The sequence below is a fragment of the Bubalus kerabau genome, chromosome 5 (assembly GCF_029407905.1).
Source record: "Bubalus kerabau isolate K-KA32 ecotype Philippines breed swamp buffalo chromosome 5, PCC_UOA_SB_1v2, whole genome shotgun sequence".
Taxonomy (NCBI): domain Eukaryota; kingdom Metazoa; phylum Chordata; class Mammalia; order Artiodactyla; family Bovidae; genus Bubalus; species Bubalus kerabau.
In genome coordinates, this window is record NC_073628.1 from 65636434 (window position 1) to 65656937 (window position 20504).

Sequence of the window (20504 nt, forward strand, 5' to 3'; positions counted from 1 at the left end):
AGAGAGAACATACCTCAACAAAATAAAGGCCACATGACACAAGTCCATAGCTAACATCATACTCAATGGTGAAAGGCTGAAAGCATCTCCTCTAAGATCAGGAACAAAACAAGGATGCCCACGGTTGCCACTTCTATTCAACACAGTACTGGAAGTCCCAGCCACAGAAGTTAGACAAGAAAAACAAATAAAAGGTATCAAAGCTGGAAAGGAAGAAGTAAAATTGTCACTGTTTGCACATTGCATGATACCATACACAGAAAAATTCTCAAGATGTCACCAGAAAACTACTGGAGCTCATCAATAAATTCAGTAAAGTTTCAGGATAATAAGTTAATGTAAATAAATCTGTTGTGCTTCTATACATTAACAATGAACTATCCAAAAAAGAAATTAAGAAACACTCCCATTTGTAATCACATCAAAAAGAATGAAATACCTAGGAGTAAATCTAAGGGCTTCCCTGGTAGCTCAGTTGGTAAAGAATCCACCTGTAATGCAGGAGACCCTGGTTCAATTCCTGGGTTGGGAAGATCCCCTGGAGAAGGGATAGGCTGCCCATTCCAGTATTCTTGGGCTTCCCTGGTCGTTCAGATGGTAAAGAATCTGCCTGCAATGTGGGAGATCTGGGTTCAATCCCTGGGTTGGATTGAACCTGGGTTGGATAATCCCTGGAGGAGGGCATGGCAACCCAATCCAGTATTCTTGTCTGGAGAATCCCCATGGACAGAGGAGCCTGGCAGGCTACAATCCATGGGGTTGCAAAGAGCCAGACACAACTGAGAAACTAAGCACAGCACACAAATCTAAGGAGATAAAAGATCTACATTCAGAAAACCTGTATTCATTGGTATAACATACCAATGAAAGAAAAGGAAGACCACACAAACAGATGGAAAGATATACTGTGTTCACAGATTGAAAGAATATTGTTAAAATGGCCACTACCCAAGGCAGTCTACAGATTTAATGCAATCTCTTTCAAAATACCAATCACATTTTTTTACAAAATTATAGTATTTATGAAATATGTATGAAAACACAAAAGACTCCAAATAGACAAAACAATCTTGAGAAAGAACAAAAAAGCTGGAAGCATCATGTTCCCTGATTTTAAACCATACTACAAAGCTACAGTAATCAAAAATAGTACTGTACTCACACAAAAACAGTCACATAGATCACTGGAACAGAATAGAGTCCAAAAATGAACCCACACTTTTATGGTCAATTAATCTATGTTGGAGAAGGCAATGGCACCCCACTCCAGTACTCTTGCCTGGCAAATCCCATGGATGGAGGATCCTGGTGGGCTGCAGTCCATGGGGTTGCTAGGAGTGAGACACGACTGAGCGATTTCACTTTGACTTTTCACTTTCATGCATTGGAGGAGGAAATGGCAACCCACTCCAGTGTTCTTGCCTGGAGAATCCCATGGATGGGGGAGCCTGGTGGGCTGCCGTCTATGGTGTCGCACAGAGTCAGACACGACTGAAGCAACTTAGCAGCAGCAGCAGCAGTAGCAGCAGCAATCTATGTCAAAGGAGGCAAGAATATATAATGAGGAAAATATAGCTTCTTCAATAAATTGTGTTGGAAAATCTTGACAACTACAAATAAATCAAACTGGACCACTGTCTCATATCACACACGTGGACAAATTCAAAATGCATGAGAGACTTAAATGTAAGGCCCAAAACCATAAAACTCCTAGAAGAAAACATGAGCACAACACTCTTTGGCATAAAGTACACCAATATTGCTTTGGATCTGTCTCCAAAGGCAAGAAAACAAGAGCAAAAACAAACAAATGGAAACTAATTACAATTAAAGTTGTTTGCTCAGCAAAGGAAACCATCAACAAAATGAAAAGACACCCTACAGAATGGGAAAAGATATTTGCAAATGAAATGACTGATAAATGGTTTAATGTCCAAAATAAACAGCTCATAAACTCAATATCCAGAAACAAACAACCTGATTAAAGAATGGGCAGAAGACTTGCATAGACTTTTTTTCCAAAGAATACATATAGATGCCCAATAGGTACATGAAATGATGCTCAACATCACTAATGAGCAGAGAATTGCAGTTCAAAAACTACGAGATATCACACGACACTTTTCAGAATGGCTAGCATCAAAGAGAACACAAACAACAAGCGATGGAGAAGACGTAGGGAAAAGAGATTTTGCAAACACTGCTGGTGGGAATGTAAATCAGTACAGCCACTGTAGAACACTGTATGTTCCACTGTGTTCTTCAAAACACTAAAAACAGAATGACCATATGACCCAGAAATTTCACTCCTGGGTATACATCTGAAGAAAACAAAGATATTAATTTAGAAAGATGCTTGCACCCCAAAGTTTATAGTAGCATTATTTACAATTGCCAAGATATGGAAGCCACCTAAGTGTCCATGAACAGGTGAATAGATTAAAAACAAATGTGATGTATACATATATATATATATATACACACACACATACATACACACATACATACACACACACATCACACACACACACACACACATACACAACAAGGGGCTTCCCTGGTGGCTCAGACTGAAGAATCCACCTGCAATGCAATAGACCTGGGTTCAATCCCTGGGTCGGGAAGATCCCCTGGATAAAGGAATGGCTACCCACTCCAGTATTCTTGCTTGGATAATTCCATGGACAGAGGAGCCTGGCAGGAAACACTCCATGGGGTCGCAAAGAGTCAGACACAACTGAGCGACAAAGACACACACACACTCACAATAATATCTTATGGATACTATCCATAAGAAAGAATAAAATTTTGCCATGGACCTGGAGGTAATATAGTCAGTGAAATAAGTCAGAGAAAGACAAATACTATATGATATTACTTACATGTGGAATCTAAAAAATAAACTAGTAAATATAACAGAAATTAAACAAAATCATAGCTATAGAAAACAATCTAGTGGTTACCACTGGGGAGAGGAGTTAATATAGGATAGAGGATTAAGTGGTACAAACAAATATACATAAATAAGCTACAGGATACATTTTAAAGCATGGGGAATATAACCCATAAGTTTATCATAACTATAAATCAAGTACAATCTATAAAATATTAAATCACTATGTTGTACACCTATATATAATATTGCAAATCAACTATACTTCAATTTTTAAAAGAGAAACATTTAGAAATGTAACAATGAAAAGTTGAATTGGGCAGAACACAAAGCAACAAATAAAAATTAAATATTCTTTCTCTTTGCCATTCTGGACATTTCATTGACTTGGGGGAACATCAGTCCCCAAGCATGGCCAAAGTGAGAAATAGAATTAGAGATGGAAAATAAGGTGACACAGGACTAGCAAACTTGGTAGCCAAGTAATAATTTTTTACAAAGTTTTAAATTGGGTATTATGGTTTTTCCTGTGGTCATGTATGGATGTGAGAGTTGGACCGTGAGGAAGGCTGAGCACCGAAGAATTGATGCTTTTGAACTGTGGTGCTGGAGAAGACTCTTGAGAATCCCTTGGACTGCAAGGAGATCCAACCAGTCCATTCTGAAAGAGATCAGCCCTGGGATTTCTTTGGAAGGAGTGATGCTAAAGCTGAAACTCCAGTACTTTGGCCACCGCATGTGAAGAATTGACTCATTGGAAAAGACTCTGATGCTGGGAGGGATTGGGGGCAGGAGGAGAAGGGGACGACAGAGGATGAGATGGCTGGATGGCATCACTGACTAGATGGACGTGAGTCTGGGTGAACTCCAGGAGTTGGTTATGGACAGGGAGGCCTGGTGTGCTGCTATTCGTGGGGTCACAAAGAGTCAGACACGACTGAGCGACTGAACTGAACTGAACTGAAAAGCATTTTCTATATTTTTAATATGAAATATTTGAATTAAAAAACATGTACAAGATCAGCACATTTTTTAAACTGGAGCTCAATAACTAACTAAAAGGGAGACTGGGCTTTTCCTTCACTGTTCAGTCTTTGACTTTTAGATAACAACTTCAGATTAGGATTGTTACACACAGTGCAGCAGTGACTCATGTATACCCATCCCTCTAGGTATTCTCCCCCCCATTCTGTGCATATAAAACTTGCAAAAAAAGTAAATTCATCTGCTTTAGTACCTGTGTTAATTATATTTAAATTATAGAAACTTTCCTTTGTGGGAGTGATTATTAATCTTACTTACTGCTTTATATTTTTCTAGGGAAAATTTTCCCAAGTGTGTCTCTCTCTGTCTCCCCGCCACGTCTCCCGCCACACCCCTCCCCACCGATCAACCTCTCTTCCTTCACATGCCAGACCATTTCCTGATTCCCCCATAATTTAGGTCACTTAAGTTGAGTCTTCTCTGAAGGTTATCTTTTAAAAAAAAAGAAATTCGGGACATTTAACACTTTGGGATATAATTGCATATTTATTATTGTGGTTATTCTAATGACCTGACTTCTTCCTCTTACCCCACTCTTGCTGTGCTCAGATACCTGTCTTGCCCCCAAGAGAATACTGTCTTTTAGAATAAAAATGGATTCAAAACAGGCTACTGAAGTCATTCATATTGCAAAGTGCTGACTGGTTTTATGGAAATATCATATGCAGAAAAATCTAAGGATTCCAAACAAAATGGTGCTGTATATTACATATTTGAGAACGAAAGGGGAAAAGTGGAACTTGGGACTTCTCAAAACCAAACTGCACTTCTTGCTTAATGAAGTCGAAGCCTTAGGAATTAGGGAGAGAAGAAAAGAGGAGGAAATGAAAACCACCAAAGAAAGAGAATCCCATCAGACAAAAAAAGCCAAGAGTATGGCCATGCTCACATCATTCTTTGAACTCTAAGGGCATTTCTGATCACATGCAAGACAATTTTTTTTAAACTGTGAATTGTCAGTTTTTGGCTTTGAGGTTTCCATAGCGCTATGCCTGGTGTGTTATAGGCACTCAGTAAATACTGGTTCATTATTACACTTAGGATAAGGAGAAACCCACATTTAACTACCACCAAAGTTCAAATGGATTACATGCAGATTAACAGAAACTCCCCTCCTCCTCACCAAAATATGTTTCTCCAATGTCATCTATTTTGGAAATAGATATACAGTCCTTTGCACAAGAAAGTACAAGGAGTGTAAAACTAGTGTTTTTTTTAAACTACATTAATAATATTGTTTTAAGATGAAAGAGATTCTGTAAATCATCTATTTGGCCATTCTTAGTTTATAGAAGCTCCTAAAGCCCAAACAGTTTATTTGTCCAAGAATACAGCTAGCTAGTTGCAAAACTAGAACAAGAACATTGGTCCTTCCCCACCCCTACCCCCGTTACCAAACCAGAGATTTAGGAATGGAAGACCAGGTTCTGGGTAAATGAAGATACTGAATATTCATAAGTCTTTTGAGTATTTATGAGTTTGTGCCTAATAAGGAAATGTTACTGCACTGACCCCATTTAAACAGGCTGTCTATATTCTGTATTCTGAAGGTAACACTGTTTACCTTCTCATAAAGTTTTTCATACATACATGATTTTTGGGGAAGGAACAAATTGGTAATTATCTTCACTAATGAAATGTGCAATCATTCCAGTTAGATTTTAAATGGGGCACGACTCGCATTCATAAGGCCCATTGAATAAATGCCTATTAGGTACAGTTTAATGGCTTAATGCTTGATTCATGTTTTCCTTGTCTATGGTTGATTCTTACTGCATATTCAGGGTAATTAGGAAATTTGATTTTTCTTCCTGGTGTATATATAATCCCTATATTCAGAAAGCTCAGCTCAGCAAAATAACAAGATAAAAGTCAAATTTTTCCATGAAAGAAAATTAGAGGACTGTATCTGTGATGATGACAAGATTGAGGATTTTGGCTAAATGTTCTGTTAGCAAAGGAAATTCTTTTTTTGCTTTAGTAAGGAGCTAACAAATCTTAATTATCACATGCCTCAGAAAATGATTCCTGCAACACCTGGAAAAACCAGAACATTTCTTTCCCATGTTTAAGTCCAAACTCAAATTGGCAAACTGCGTTGATAAATTAATGGAGAAAAGCTTCCAATGAGAATAAATTATATTGAAAATATTCCTGTTATATGTTCTTCTGTAACAAACAATAGCATATATCAATTTATTAGAAGATGACTTCTGTTCAACTTTTTAAAATTTATACACATTGTGTTAGGCTGTGAATGCTGATAGCAATGAAGTAAGTCTCTGCTTTTAAAGCATTCAAACTTTTTCTCAATATTAGTTAATAACTTCCAACAGAATAAACTCATATAATGTGCATATATGCCAAATATGTTTTTATATTTACAAAGTTAGGTTAACACTTTTTGCACATATTCAATGTTTGCTTCTTTTATGATTCAGAAGTTATTAAGTTGATTAATAGTAAGGCTTGAGTTATCTGGCAGGTGTAGATTCCACATGCTACTATATTTACTTACATCATTTTCCCCTTTCTTCTCTGCTATTCTCTCCCTAAAAGAGAAGGAATTAAGTGGATCATGAGAATCTAAGTTTGGCTCACATGAGATCCTCACTTCCACTTTCAAAAGGAGAGCAACTCACATCACTTGCAATGTTAATCAAACGTACGTTTGCTAATGTTTTCCTCTTCCTTCAGCATTTTCCATATTCCTAAAAAGTACCTCCAAGAGTGAAATAACACTTTAAATGAGCATGCCTGTTTATGTGTTAAAGACAGATGGAGAAGGAGAAAGAAGAGGGATAATTACAAGGAGATGAGATGGAAAATATATTGACATTTAAATGTTCTTTCAAAATGTTCAGTCTACTCCCTTTCATTTGAGCGAAGATGAAAGAGGTAGTGGAGACATTCTTAGTTCTAGTTCCCTTCTGGTACCTCCAGTGGGCTTACTATGAGTTGAATGATCTGCCTCTCTAAAATGGGAAGAAAAAACTAGTAAAATGATGACCAGGGAAGGAAGGGGAAAACCGACCAGACATGGCCAGAGGAGTAAGTGCTGGCTTTTGTCTCCTACAGTTAAGACCAGAGAGTACTTATTTGTTAGTCATTTATCATCCTTTGTAGATCAAGAACATTCTATTGCCAGAGGCTGTATCAGCCCTGTGACTGCACATTATGGATATATGACAGGAAAGAGAGACACAAGGAAGATTCTGATGATAGAGACCTATAGATGAGAATGGAAAGAGATACAGGTAGAAAAATAAGAGAGACTTATGGGACAAAAAGGATGTGAACAAGAGAAAAACATGTAAAGAAGTAGATCCTGTGGTAGGATTTAAAAATAAAGACAACTGTCCAAATGTAACAGCAAGACAAAGTTTTTAATCTTCTACTACTTTTGTGTACATGTTTAAAGTCTGTAGCCAAATGCAGGAAGAATAGTGTGTAGAGATGCATTGGGAGTATTATGGGTCAGAAGAGTGTGTGTCTGCGTGTATGTGTGTGTGATTTGAGAGCATGTTTATATGAAAAATTCATAGTTCAGGCCCAAGTCATGGCCTGTTTTTTTCAAAGTAAGTTGTGGTCCTAGCCTGTACTGAACTGACACATTAGCCAGTTCTATTATGCAAATTGCTTTCTGGAATTCTAGAAACTGAAAGTCACACAAGAATTGTCTGCTTAAGGCCTACTCCATCCATTTCTTCCTGTGCCCTAATTCTCAGGGAATTGCAACCCATTAACTTTTTGCAAACTGTCTCTTTCAGGTTATGTGGGCAAGAAACCCTGCAGATGGGGTGCCAGTGGCTCAGAATGCAAAAGTTTAACAAGATCCAATCATCACATTATATCAGCACAAGAACATTTGTCAAAGGGTAGTAAGTTATTTTTCCACTCATGTCTCTCATACATAAGGATGTATGTCTACTCTACTGTCTTGTGGTATTGGTGGAAACAAAATGCAGTCAGCAAAGAAAAATTCTCCACATCCTTCAAAATCACTCCCCGCAAATCTCTGACCTCCCTAGTGCTGCCAGGTCAGGGTCATGCACTTCAATCCTTTCACATACATCTCTGCTGTGACTCCTCATGGCAGAGTCCAGCCACAGACCAGTTCAACTGTACAGTCTGTCTTGTAATGTCAAGGATCTCCATCAATATCTCACTTCACTGGCTATGAAGTGTCTCACTTCACTGGACATGATTATATTCACAGCCATAAAGTTGAAACAAAGCAGGGTAAGGAAAGCATCCATTGAAAAATCTCTGTTCCTGATTCCTCTTCCCATAATTCAGCACCTATTTTGAAAGACTTGACACACAGAGCAACTGAACTGAACTGATTTTGAAAGACTGGACACCAAGGTGCCAGTTGGTGAACCACTCTTGTAGTTGATCAGGAAGGGTAATGCACCTCAGGAGGTTATTTACAGGAACTGTTGGAAGTCTCTTGGCCAGAACCATAGGCTAAAGCGATCATTCCATAAAAATCAAAAAGGTGGTGAGATGGAAAGAGAAGTAGGTGAATAAATGTGAGGGAGTGTTCAAGTTGCTCAGTCATGTCTGACCGTTTGTGACCCAGTGAACTACAGCATGCCAGGCTTCCCTGTCCTTCACCATCTCCCAGAGTTTGCAAAAACTCATGTCCATTGAGTCCATGAAGCCATCCAACCATCTTGTCCCCTGTCATCCCCTTTTCCTCCTGCCTTCAATCTTTCCCAGCATCAGGGTCTTTTCCAATGAGTCAGCTCTTCGCATCAGGTGGCCAAAGTATTAGAGATTCAGCTTCAGCACGTGCGTGCAGTAGACTGGAGGATGAACAGCAACTCTTCCACCTCAGCTCATTTCCCCTCACCTTCCTTACTTCTGGAAGCCAGACTTCCAGGAAGGAAGTGGTACAGGGGTAAGTGGAGTCTGAGCCTCACCAGAGTCCCTGAGGAGTGTGGGGGGCGGGGCTTGGAGGAGTCACCCCTCTTCCTACAGCTGTGATACCAGCAACCCCCTCAGACAACGATGGGTTCGCTTCCTCAAGCAAGCTGGGCTCATAGTACAAATTCACGCTTTTCCCAGGAAGTGTTCTATTACCGCTTAAGTTTGTTCAAGTTTCCTCTTCTTCAAGTATCTCTGTCTCAGTTTTATCAGTAGATTCCTTCTCAGTTCGGTTCAGTCGCTCAGTCGTGTCTGGTTCTTTGCCACCCCGTAGACTGCAGCACACCAGGCCTCCCTGTCCATCACCAACTCCCAGAACTTGCTCCAACTCATGTCCATTGCATCGTTGATGCCATCCAACCACTTCATCCTGTCGTCCCCTTCTCCTCCTGCTTTCAATCTTTCCCAGTATCAGGGTCTTTTCCAATGACTCAGTTCTTCACATCAGGTGGCCAAAGTACTGAGTTTCAGCTTCAGCATCAGTCCTTCCCATGAATATTCAGGACTGATTTCCTTTAGGATGGACTGGTTGGATCTCCTTGCAGTCCAAGGGACTCTCAGGAGTCTTCTCCAACACCACAGTTCAAAAGCATTAATTCTTCAGCACTCAGCTTTCTTTATAGTCCAACTCTCACATCCATATATGACTACTGGAAAAACCATAGCTTTGACTAGACGGACCTTTGCTGGCAAAGTAATGTCTCTGCTTTTTAATATGCTGTCTAGGTTGGTCATAGCTTTTCTTTCAAGGAACAAGCATCTTTTAATTTCATGGCTGGAGTCACCATCTGCAGTGATTTGGAGCTCAAAAAAATAAAAGTCTGTCACTGTTCCCATTGTTTCCCCCTCTATCTACCATGAAGTGATGGGACTGGATGACATGATTTTAGTTTTTTGAATGTTGACATATGGGTGACATTTAATGTGGGTGTTTACTAGAAACACACACACACAATGAGAGACACACACAAACTGAGAGGGATTCTAAACACTCACATTAAATGTCATCCATATGCAGGGGTTATCAAGAGATTTCCCTGATCAAGCACGAAATAAAGGAAAGATTGCCCCCTGGAATAAAACTTTCCCATTTCATTCCCATATCTCTAGAACAAGCACTCTTACATAAGCACACACGCACACGCGTGCACACAGCTTTTCACATCACCTCTAGACACAAACATATCCATATCATCTTCCCTGTGTGCACTGTGCTGGATGATATGGGGACTGAAATGAGCAGGACAGCATCACAGCTCTAATGGACTACCAGATGTGACTTGCCATCATGTCCCTGTTGAAAGACTGAGTTCTGGAGCCCAGCAACACCACCTCCAGGGTCTCCTTACACTACAGAAACCTGGGCAAGAATTTTACATTCCTTGAACCAGATGTGCCTCATCTATAAACTGGGGAACATGGTGATACCTATCTAATGGAATGATGGTGAGGGTCAAATGAGATTATGAATACAAATACTAGTCAGGGATTCTATCAATGTTGTTGTTCAGTCACCAAGTCATGTCTGACTCTTCTGGGTTCTTAAAAAGTGAATGGACTTTTTGTGGTGGGAAGAGTAAAATCTTTACCATTAAGTAGCCTTGATTTCTGGGGCTTCCCTGGTGGTTCAGTGGTAAAGACTCCGCCAGCCAATACAGTAAAAGCAAGTTCAATCTGCTTCCCTGGGTCAAGAAGATTCCCTGGAGAAGGATGACAATCCATTCCAGTATTCCTGCCTGGGAAATCCCATGGACAGGGCTACAGTCCTTGGGGTCACATAACAGTTGGACGTTTACTTACTGACTAAAAATAACAACAGCTCTGACTTTAACCCTAGCACTAGTACCAATCTTAAATGACCTTAAGCAAGTTACTTAAGACTTCCCTGGGGAATTCCTTGGTGATCCAGTGGTTAGGACTCAAAGTTTTCAGTGCTAAGGGCACAGGTTCAAACCCTGGTCAGGGAACTAAGATCTCACAAACCACATGGTGTGGCCAAAAAAAAAAAAAGACTAGATCTGCTTCCTCTGTCTACAACTGTCTCATCAACAGGGATGATGCAAAGAAGAGACATAAAGATATGCAAAGCACCAGAGAGCACTGGGCTGTTACATTATTCACCATTCATTAAACTTCCCAATGAAAACAAAGAAATGTGTAAGATGATCTTAAGTTCCCAGGCAGAGGCAACACACACAAAAACAGACTGCAAGGCCCTTTATTTGCTCTCTGCAGGCGTGGGGCCAGCCAGCCAAATTGGAAGCAATCTCCCTCTTCCTCACCTCCTATTGTACCAAATCTTGAGCATTCTGCTTTTGTAAATCTCTGTCTGCCTTCTCATTGCTATCACAGCCGCCAGGCACAGACCCCTTCCCATCCTGGGCTTTCTCAGCTACTCGAACAGCCTCTCAGGCTCACTCCAGGCCATTCCCTACCTAGCAGCAAGAATGATGTTCTAAATTAAAATTCAGGCATGTGACACCCCTGATTAAATCCCTTCAGAAGCTCCCCAGTAGTCCAGGGGATAAAATTCAAACCTCTCAATGGGAGCCAGTCAGCTTCTGCCTCCTCTCCCACTATTTCCTGAGTGGGCTAAAAGCATCATCCTCTGCTCCCAAATGTCACCCATGCTCCCTCAAACAGGAGCCCTCTCCTCTTCACCTAAGATGCCCCTCTACCCTCGAGTGAAACACGGTTTCCTCGGGGTGGCTTTCTCTGACTCTGCACCAGCTTACAGAGCACCCACTACGTGTTGTGGCAGCATCGTCTGCTTCTCCAACACAGATGCCATCCAACCCACTTCGCTTACATTATTCAGCTAATTCTGACTTTCGCATAGATAAGTTCCTTTACTGCATGTTCCTTCTTTATCAAAGTGTCTTACAAGCATGCAACTTGAAACCGAGAGCAATAAGAGACTCATTTAATACATTCCAGTCTTTGACGGGTTTGTAATTTTTTTTCAGTACTCCTGAGCGAAGAAAAAGCCTGAACATCCTTTCTAATATTGCTCCTCCTTTTTTTGGAAAATGCCAAGAGGAGAAAGATTAAAAATTATGGGCATCGCCCTCCCTCTTAACTCTCCAGTTCCAGTTTTACTTTCTTCGCGGAGGTATCAATTCTGGGCTGCAAGCAACGATGTTCTATACAAAGTACCGATAACTCCTTAGAAGTCGGTAATGAGAAACAAATATGAAAGGAGTGTCTCTTGGGCTCAAATTCACACCCACCGGTTCAGCAGCTACTGGGTATGGAACACTCCATCTCCCCCAGGTTTGGTATCCCCCCCACCCCCGATCCAAATGAAGAGGATCCGCACTGGCATCTGGAGCAGAGCATCCCTGGGTGGCGGCAGCGGAGCACGCCCAGGGCTCCAGGCAGCCATCTGTGTCACCCAGGCGAAAAGTCACCTCTGGAAGAACACACAAATTGTCCCCTCAGAGAAATATTAGATCCGCTCCACCGCTCTTTCTGGCATATCCTATCCTAATTTCTTCTCCTCTCTCTTGAAATGCCATGCTCAGAAATCTTCCTCTCGGAGGGAAGCAATGCAAGTCAAACATCGACAGCATCACTCTGTGTTCCCTGCAAAGGGAGGGGAGCCAGGGTTCCCTCGAGGGGCTTCTCTCGAGGGGCTTCCCTGGTGGTTCAGGGGTAAAGAGTCTGCCTGTGATGCAGGAGACGTGGGTTCGATCCCTGGGTCAGGAAGATCTCCTGCAGAAGGAAATGGCAATCCCTTCTAGTATTCTGGCCTGGAGAATCCCATGGACAGAGGAGGCTGGTGGGCTACAGTCCAGCAGGTCACAGAGTCTCACCAGGCCCTAATGGGAGAGACAGACTTTGAAAGAGCAGGGAAGCATGCAGGTGGAGGCAAGAATGCCCCAAGTGAGACTGTGGGAGAGAAGGCCTGTGCCGTGCTGCCTCTGCGTCACGTTCACTGTCCTGACACTTAAGGGGCCCCCTCGTGCTTCTCACTGCTGTCCTGGCCCCTTGTCCACGCGGAGAGCCACCTCAGAGGGCTCCCTTCTCCAGAAGCAACACTGTTTCCACAAGTGCAGTGTTTTTTCTTTATTTTAAAAGCCCAAAGATTGAAGACATTTAGTCTGAACTAAAGCACTGTTGAGACTAATACAGACAGACCATGAAAGAAACCTGCATGTGGATATATTTGTCTCTCATTTCCAGCATCTCCTGTGGCCAAATTTCTTGAGTGTGTTCTTCTGAGAGGCACCTCAACAGCTCTTAGAAGAAGAAAAGGATATTTTTACAATATCAGTGATGAAAACCCAAGTGAGAAAATGTAGACAACGTTGACAGTTTTTCACATTTACTTCCACAAAGAAATAAATCCCAACTACATCTCGATCAGCAAGAAAGAACTATTACTTGAAAAATTTATGTGTTAGTACCAGGAACATGCAATTTCTATTTTTTGAACTAATAATGTTTATTAAATGTGCTTCCCACTGCTCTGTATTATTAATTTATACTTTATTATTTCTTAGGTTACTAGACTTATTATGCTTTTCTTTATGGATTTTTGAAGAGCTGATTATATAGTTTTTCAGTTAATTAGGTCACTTTGTAATACTGGGATATGAAAGGTATTTTTTTAAACAATAAAGGAAAACATTTCCTATGTGTGATGACAATCTAGTAAATCATTTAACAATTTGATTTGCTGGAAAGAATGCCAAGTGTTATCATCAGTCACTTTTTATAGTTGGATAGCTTCCTAAATATAGAAAGAAAAAAATGTAACACATTAATCCATTAATGTGTTCTGAAAAGAAATCAGGATTTCAGCTTTTCCAATAAGAGGGCATATCATTTATCTAACATTTATGGTAAACACAATTGGGGGTGTCTGCCTAAACCATGGCCCCTACTCTAGAAACTGCTCCCTACCTACAGTGTGTGTTAGTCACTCTGTCATGTCTAATACTTTGTGACCCCATGGACTGTAACTGCAGGCTCCTCTGTCCATGGGACTCTCCAGGCAAGAATACTGGAGTGGGTTGCCTGCTCCAGCAGATCTTCCCAATCCAGGATCAAACCCAGGTCTTCCGCATTGCAGGCGTATTCGTTACCATCTAAGCCATCAGGCCTCACTGAAATGTGAGCTTGGATCTCCAAATATATATTATAGGACCACAGTTCTTGTGGCCACAACAGATTAAATTAGATGTGGGCATCTGACTCAAGGAAGTCTTAGCCACAAGCTGAACCAAGACAATCAGTTCTCTCCCAAGATTTTAAACACAGTCAAATCTTACCCAGAGATAGAGGATACTTATGGTGGATACATGAATAGTTAAAGACTGCAGTGATCTATTTGGGGCCAGGTGGCTTTGATGAATAAGCAGAGAACATGATAGAGAGATATGGAAGAATGGTACCAATATCAACAGAAAGGCTGAGACTGAGACTTCTCTGGTTAAGACTCTCTGCTCCCAACGCAGAGGGCACAGATACGATCCCTGGTTGGGGAATTAAAATCCAGAATGCCATGTGCATGTGGCAAACTACTAAACAAAAGAAATAAATATACTAGTTGTTAAAAAAAAAAAAAAAGGAAAGAAAAGCAGAGACTGAAAAAAACATTATTTAGAGGAAAGAGTAAGATGGGAAATAGCTTCATAGTCTCCAGATCTAAGGATGTGGGGTCTGAGTTATACCCACTTTACACCCACAAGTATAATCTATACCCACATCCCCATTAGCTCATATCTCTGCACATTTTGTGACACAGATATGGTTGATTTTCTTTAAGTTTCCCCTTCTTCCCAATAAATTTTCTTTTCATTTACTCTAGAGAGTGAATTTCTCTTGCATGCAAAAAAAAAAAAAAAAAAAAAAACCCTAGTCAAATAGCACACAAATCCTTGTGTTTTAGGAAAGTAAACATTTTCCTTTAATGAAACTATTTTTGTAAAAATCAGTGACACATGAAAAATCCGTTTATCCAAATTGGTCCTAAAAAGCTATATAGCAACACCATGAACAGAGTAAAATATTTTAGAGTCAATTTTCTTTTGTCTTGTTTCTTTTATCACTTACAAGAGTTAAACATTGATTACTGGATCAGAAAATGCAAAGATGGACCCAATCATGTGAACATAAACCAGCTTGCTGTGTTGGGAGCAGAAGCTCCAATTTGTAGCATTTGATGTTTCCTGTCATATAAATATTCCCACTATGCCCAATTTCAAGTTCGCATCAGGAAACACAGAGGCCCACACAAGCCAGCTCCATCACACCCCGCTGGATGCATTCAGTGAAGAACACTGTAAGGCAAAATATTTAACAGGATTGGTTGAGTTGATCCACCTTTCATAGGTGTTGAGTAACTAGCTTATGGTCATAAAATAACTGGCAAAGCATGGACTCCCATCCTGCTGCTGCTGCTAAGTCACTTAAGTCGTGTCCGACTCTATGCCACCCCATAGACAGCAACCCACCAGGCTCCCCCATCCCTGGGATTCTCCAGGCAGGAACACTGGAGTGGGTTGCCGTTTCCTTCTCCAATGCATGAAAGTGAAGTTGCTCAGTTGTGTCCAACTTTTTGTGACCCCAAGGACTGCAGCCTACCAGGCTCCTCCGTCCATGGGATTTTCCAGGCAAGAGTACTGGAGTGGGGTGCCATCGCCTTCTCTGGAGCTCCCATCCTAGTGGCCTGATTTATCCAACCGAGTGAAAGTACTGAACATACCTTACTAATTAATGTCTTTACACCAATATCTTCTACTAAGTAAATCCTACCTCCAAAATTGCAAACTAAGAACTATCCAAATAAAGCTAGTTATCCCTAGTGTTCAATGTGTGTGTGTGTGTGTGTCAGTCACTCAGTCGTGCCCAACTCTTTGCTACCCCATAGACTGCAGCCCACCATGCTCCGTCCATGGGATTTTCCAGGCAAGAATACTGGATTGAGTTGCCATTTCCTTCTCCAGGGGATCTTCCCAACCCAGGGATCGAACCCAGGTCTCCTACACTGCAGGCAGATTTTCACTTTTGTAAGGCCCTAGATCAAAGCACCCAGGGACAGGGGAGCCTGGTGGGCTGCCATCTCTGGGGTTGCACAGAGTCGGACACGACTGAAGTGACTTAGCAGCAGCAGCAGATCAAAGCAAAAACAATGAATTCTACTGGTTTCAAGGGAGTAAAGATTCTAAACCTAAATATATGGTAGCTTATCAATCTCAAGTTATTTTAATTTTCGTGAAGTAGAATTTATACCTAACATCCCTTGGAAAGAATGTTCAAACCAGTGCACAATTGCACTCATTTCACACACTTGGAAGGTGATTCTCAAAATCCTTCAAGTCATGCTTCAACAGTATGTGAATTGAGAACTTGCAGATGTTCAAGATGGATTTAGAAATGGCACAGGATCAGTTAGGTGGGGGTGGAGGGCCCCAAGAAAGCAGAGGAATAGGATGGGAAGATCACTTTCTCCCACACAAGTTCATCAAAAGATCATTTGAATGCTGAGTAACTTCCACAGAACAACTTCTGAACTCTGGGAGAGGCAGCCCATTCTCTTTGAAAGGAGGTAGGATAAAATATAAAAGACAAAGAGAGAGACAAAAGGAGTTTGGAATGGAGACCTGTCCTAGGAAGGGAGTGGTGAAGGAGGAGAAGTTTCCACACAGTAGGAAACCCTCTTACAGGCGGGTCTGTGGGGAGTTTTGGAATCTCAGAGGGCAACAAAACTGGGAGGGAAAAAAAAAAAAAAAAAAAAAACACAGAATACGCACCTAACCACAACTCCCAGCAGAGAAGTAGCCCAGATGCTCGCATCCACCACCAGCGAGTGGGGCTGAACACGGAGGCGCACGCTACATCTTCGGTGCTTAGGGTAAAGACCAGGCCTGAATGCCCTGAGGACAATCTGAGGGAGCTAACGTGAGATAGCAACCCAAACTGTGAGATCGCCGGAGAGAAAAAAAAAAAAAAAATGAGAGAACTTTCCCATGAAAGGCTGTAATGTGCAGCCTGGCCTGCTCACAGAACAAAGGATTGAGCGAATACCAAAGGACAGCTAGCTGGCTGCGGACTAGCTCCTCCACCCGCTGGAGGCAGAGAGGCAGGGGGGTGACAGCCAGAGCTGGAGGGCAGGGGGCAATCTTGGCCCCAGAGACAGCATCTTCCAGCAAAATGTGAGCAGGCTCCCAGTTGCTAACCATGTCTTCCTGGGATCCTGGATGATTGACATCCACTAGGAGGGTCACAGCCCAAGATCAGCTCCCCAGAGGAGACCCACAGCACACCTGAGATGGTGTTCTCGTGGTGCACCCAGGAAAGCAAGCGGCCAAGACCAGGGAGGTGATAAGATGCACCACACACCTGGGACAGTGTACTCACCAAGCACCTGGTCACCTAAGCTGCTCAGACCTGGGAAGGGCACAAAACACATGCCCAACCAAGTCTATGCCATTGTGGAGTACCTGAGAACCTGAACCTGAGCAGCTTAGACCTGCAAAGTGCACACAACCCAAGGCCCACTTTGGATGGTGCCCCTGCAGAGCACCCTGGAGCCTGAGCAGTGTAGACCAGGAAAGCACATGCTGCCTTGAGCTGGGGCAAACCCAGTGTGGTCCATACACTGCAAGCACTCCCCACACACACCAGTGATATTTCTTTGCAGTGTTCCTCCCTCGCCACAACACAGCTGAGCAAGTGAGCCTACATAAGTGATCACCTTCGCTCCCTTGTGTCAGGGTGGAAATAAGACACTGAAGAGACTTGCAAACAAAGAAAGCCAAAATAAAGAAGAGGGAACCGCTCTACAAATGACTGGTGCAACAGATTAAAACTCTGTAGTTAACATTGACTAAGCATTGGAAGGGGCCTATAGACCTTGAGAAGAAGTATAAACTGGAACAAGGAACTATCTGAAACTGAACTGACCCCACGCTATCCACAACAGCTCCAGAGAAATTCCTAGATATATTTTTACTATTATCACTTTTTAATTTTTTTAATTTAAGCTTTTTATTACTCCTTTAATTTTCATTTTTATAACCTACTATTACCTTGCCAAAAAAAGGCCCTATTTTCTTTTTTTAATATAAATTTATTTATTTTAATTGGAGGCTAATTACAATATTGTAGTGGTTTTGCCATACATTGACATGAATCTGCCATGGGTGTACATGTGTTCCCCACCCTGAACCCCCCTCCCACCTTCCTCCCCAGCCCATCCCTCTAGGTCATCCCAGTGCACCAGCCCCGATGTCTCATGCATGGAACCTGGACTGGCAACTCATTTCACATATGATAATATACATGTTTCAATGCCATTCTCCCAAATCATGCCACCCTCGCCCTCTCCCACAGAGTCCAAAAGACTGTTCTATACATCTGTGTCTCTTTTGCTGTCTTGCATATAGGGTTATCATTACCATCTTTCTAAATTCCGTATATATGCATCAGTATACTGCATTGGTGTTTTTCTTTCTGGCTTACTTCACTCTGTATAATAGGCTTCAGTTTCATCCACCTCATTAGAACTGATTCAAATGTATTCTTTTTAATGGCTGAGTAATATTCCATTTTGTATATGCACCACAGCTTTCTTATCCATTCATCTGCTGATGGACATCTAGGTTGTTAGATGTCCCTTTTGACTCCCTTTTGACTCCCTTTTTTCCCTCAGGTCATCTCTATCTCCTCCCTCCCCCTTCTCTTCTCTATTTAACTCTGTGAATCTCTCTGGGTGTTCCAGGCTGTGGAGAACACTTAGGGAACTGATTACTGGCTAGATTGCTCTCTCCCCTTTTGACTTCCCCTCGTCTCCTCCTGGTCACCTCTATGTCCCTCCTCCCTCTTCTCTTCTCCATGTAACTCTGTGAACCTCTCTGGGTGTCCCTCGCTGTGGAAAACTGTTTCACCATTAACCTAGATGTTTAATCATCTGTGCTAAATGGATGGAGAAGTCTTGAGTCTACTGTAATAAGACTGAAAGCCAGAGGCAGGAGGCTTAACTCCAAAACTTGAGAACATCAGAGAACTCCTGATTTCCAGGGAACATTAATAGACAAGAGCTCCACCCAAGAGCCAAAAAGTTCCAGAGCAAGAAATACCAGGCTAATTCTCCAGCAATACAGGAACACAGCCCCAGGCATTAAAAGACAGGCTTCCCAAAGCCATGCCAAACCTATAGACACCCAAAACTCACTACTGGACACTTCATTGCACTTCATAGAGAAGAGATCCAGCTCCACTCACCAGAACACAGACTCAAGCTCCCCTAACCAGGGAACCTTGACAAGCCACAAGTCCAACCCTACCCAAAGGGAGCAGGATCCACAATAAACAGAAACCATGAATTACCAGCCTACAGAAAGGGCACCTCAAACACAGAAATTTAAACAAAATGAAAAGGCAGAGAAATATTTAGCAGGTAAAGGAACATGATAAATGCCCACCAAACTAAACAAAAGAGGAGGAGATAGGGAGTCTACCTGAAAAATAATTCAGAATAATGATAGTAAAGATGATCCAAAATTTTGAAAACAAAATGGAGTTACAGATAAGTAGACTAGAGACAAGGATTGAGAAAATGCAAGAAAGGTTTAAACAGGACCTAGAAGAAATAAAGAAGAGTCCATCAATAATGAATAATGCAATAACTGAGATCAAAAGCACACTGGAGGGAACCAACAGTAGAATAACTGAGGCAGAAGATAGGATAAGTTAGGTGGAAGATAGAATGGTGGAAATAAATGAAGCAGAGAGGAAAAAAGAAAAAAGAATTAAAAGAAATGAGAACAACCTCAGAGACCTCTGGGACAATGTTAAACACCCCAACATTCAAAGCATAGGAGTCCCAGAAGAAGAAGACAAAAGGGCATTCATTATGAGGGCATCTCCTCAACAAAAAATACTTGAGGAGATAATAGCTGAAAACTTCCCTAAAATGGGGAAGGAAATAGCCAAATAGGATACCCAAGGTGAAACACCCCAAGACACATATTAATCAAATTAATCAAGATCAAACACAAAGAGCAAATATTAAAAGCAGCAAAGGAAAAACAACAAATAACACACAAGGGGATCCCCATAAGGATAACAGCTGATCTTTCAATAGAAACTCTTCAGGACAGAAGGGAATGGCAGGACATACTTAAAGTGATGAAAGAGAAAAATCTACAACCCAGATTACTATACCCAGCAAGGATCTCATTCAATATGAAGGACAAATCAAAAGCTATACAGTCAAGCAAAAGCTGAGAGAATTCAGCACCACCAGACCAGCTCTTCAACAAATGCTAAAGGATCTTCTCTAGACAGGAATCACAGAAAAGGTGTATAAACTTGAACCCAAAACAATGAAGTAAATGGCAATGGGATCATACTTACCAATAATTACCTTAAATGTAATTGAGTTCATTGCCCCAACCAAAAGACAAAGACTGGCTGAATAGATACAAAAATAAGACCGCTATATATGCAAAAGACCCACTACAAGAGACCCACTTCAAACCAAGGGACACATACAGACTGAAAGTGAAGGGCTGGAAAAAGATATTTCATGCAAATGGAGACCAAACAAAGCAAGAGTATCAATACTCAAATCAGATAAAATAGACTTTGAAATAAAGGCCGTGAAAAGAGACAAAGAAAGACA

At 41.5% G+C, this 20504-nt stretch overlaps 1 long non-coding RNA gene across 1 annotated transcript in view; it reads right to left on the reverse strand.

Annotated features, from left to right (window-relative positions):
* Nucleotides 1–952: 952 nt before the first annotated feature.
* LOC129652819 (uncharacterized) overlaps nt 953–20504 on the reverse strand; it is a 162411-nt gene continuing 142859 nt past the window's right edge. The window contains exon 2 of the long non-coding RNA XR_008714800.1: nt 953–1533. This is a non-coding gene — a long non-coding RNA (uncharacterized LOC129652819). The remainder of the gene's footprint in view (nt 1534–20504) is intronic.